The 2,328-nt window shown below is 61.2% G+C and overlaps 1 protein-coding gene across 2 annotated transcripts in view; it reads right to left on the reverse strand.

Moving 5' to 3' along the window:
* The window catches only part of FARP2 (FERM, RhoGEF and pleckstrin domain protein 2), a 111,192-nt gene extending 109,762 nt beyond the window's left edge, over positions 1-1,430 (reverse strand). For both annotated transcript variants that reach the window (XR_001138204.1, XM_012661941.1), the window contains exon 1: positions 1,367-1,430. The gene's annotated coding sequence lies outside the window, so the exon portion shown is untranslated. The remainder of the gene's footprint in view (positions 1-1,366) is intronic.
* Positions 1,431-2,328: the final 898 nt, after the last annotated feature.

Genomic DNA, 2,328 nt, shown 5'->3' on the forward strand with positions numbered 1-2,328 from the left:
TATCAACTTCCTCTCTGGGAAAGAAATGAGCACAGAAGGAACCTAGAGGTCTACTGACAGTCCTGTATATAAATGAGCCGGCAAACTTCTGCAGTTCAGGAAACTGCGTTGTCAGCGTCTAATTTGCTAATAGCGAACCACATGATGAAAATACCCAACAGGGCAACGGCACAGAAGCATGGGCGGATGACTGGCTTTGCAAATACCCCAAGGTGTAATACTAAACCAGCCATTCCGCTTCCCGGAACCTCCTTTCCTCTCCTTTAAAATGGGTCTGCGCAACCTGGTCATGTCTCTGAAGATTTTGGGAGAAGTGAGTAAGTAACAGGCATGAGGTGCTTCCCAACTGTCTTCTGGTATTCAGGAACTCACAAAAGCTTTTCAAAAAACAGCAGACACAGAAAATTTAAAGTATATTTGGCTGACTAGCAAAGGTTTCTCCAGGCCTCCTCCTCATCTGAAACGTCCTCTCCCATGTCTCTGGTGCTGAGAAAATCTCTGTCACCTGTTATAACGCCGTCTACACAAGACCAGCGCTCTCGCCCAAGGCCACCTGATGGCATCAAACATTTCCACAGCGGTGCAGCCAAAAACCTCATGGAAAAAAAAAACAAACCTAGAGAGAAAATCCACCCTTTGAAGACTTAGTCCTGGGTTTTAAATCTTTCTATTCTTTCTTAACACTAAGTATTGACATTATTTCCATCAATGATGCCTTGTTTTAATTTGTTTTTCACAGCCATTAGTAGCACATGAAAGGTCATCGGACGTTCCTGCCACCCGTAAAACTGGAAAAGGCGCTTACAATCCAGGATCTGTAATGCACTGGGCCATATTCTGGTCCCCAGTTTTCATGGTTTTCTCTTATTAGGCGTCCCACTGGCTTGGGATTATTTCTAGACTCAGCAGAGTAAAACCATTAACACTAAACACCTGATTCACACCTTTAAGATGCAACTGAAGGAAAGGCTCAGACATGCCCTCTGAGCTTCCACTTGTGGCTCCTGGTGGGCCTCCCCTGGGCACCCCCATGCCCACGCCCCGCGGCCCCCAGAAGGCACCCCCGGGTGCCCACGCGGGACACTCCCCGGCCCGCCCGGGTGCCCACGCGGGACACTCCCCGGCCCGCCCGCCCCGCCGGCCTCCACGGGGCCAGCTCCCCACAGACGGGCGCTCCTCTAACAGGGACCAGTCTAGGAGCGGCGGCCGCCTCACGAAGGCCTTCAGAGGCCGGATGCGGACTTTCTCGGTGGACCGCGGCCTCCGCGCCCGCCCGGCCCTGGCCTCGGGCCTCTGGCTTCACCAACCACCTGGCGAGGCCCAGCCCAGCCCCGCGCACCCCGGCCGCCGCCCGCCGCGTCCTCACCGGCCTCGCCCGGCCTGCGCCGCAGCCAGCAGCCGAGTCCGCCTCACGCCGGCGCCGCCCGCTCCCGACTGCCCCTGGCGCTCCCCGAGCCGCGCGCCCTGCCCGGGACCCGCCCCCACCCCGCGGACGCGCCGCCGATTGGCCTGCGGGGTGCTGGGGCGGGGCTTCCCCGGGTGCTCGTCCTGGGAGCGCGACACCGAGTTCTGATTGGTGGCCGGACGGAGAGAGGGCGGGGCGAAGGGGACAAAGGAAGTCGAAGCAAATCTGTGCAGAGCGCCGGCGCGCGGGGCGGGGCCCGGTCCTGCGTGAGCCCGGCTCGCGGGGCGGGGCCACGGCACGCAGAGCGCGCTGGCCGCGCTCCTCCTCCTCGCCCGCCGCCTCTCGCGCCAGTCATGGAGTTATCGGGACCGGGAGCACTGAAGGATCGCACGGTGGTGTGCTGCGTCAGAGGCAGGCCGCCCCGGGGGGAGGCCCGCACCCCTGCTCCGCACCCTCGCGGCCCCCCACCCCGGAGTGGAAACGTGACACCACATATCCCGGGCCTCCGAGGCCCGCGACTCGCAGAAGCACGCTTCCTTTCTCCCTAAACGGGTTCACTGAACTCTCACGCGTCCTTCAAGGCCCTGCCCAGCATGCCCCCTGAGCCAGGCCCTGGTACCCGCTGTCCCCGAGCTGCTGTCGAGGGGAATAAACCCAGGAGCGACCCGGGCATGTCCTCGAGGGGACTTTCCCTAGGTGCTCCGGTCTCCGGAGCGAAGCCCGACCCTTCCAAGTTCCCCAAAGCCAAGCCGGGAGGAACGTTGGCCCAGAGGAACCTCCGTTTTCCCCCAAGCATGCTCCGGGTATGAGCTCCTGGCCGGCACACCAAGACCAAGCTTAGCCCGGCGGGGCGGCCCTCCCACAGGTCCTCCCCAGACTTGTCCTCTAACCGGCCTGAGCGACGACCCCGCCAGCCCCCGGGC

Source organism: Propithecus coquereli, unplaced genomic scaffold (assembly GCF_000956105.1).
Source record: "Propithecus coquereli isolate 6110/MARCELLA unplaced genomic scaffold, Pcoq_1.0 Scaffold743, whole genome shotgun sequence".
NCBI lineage: Eukaryota > Metazoa > Chordata > Mammalia > Primates > Indriidae > Propithecus > Propithecus coquereli.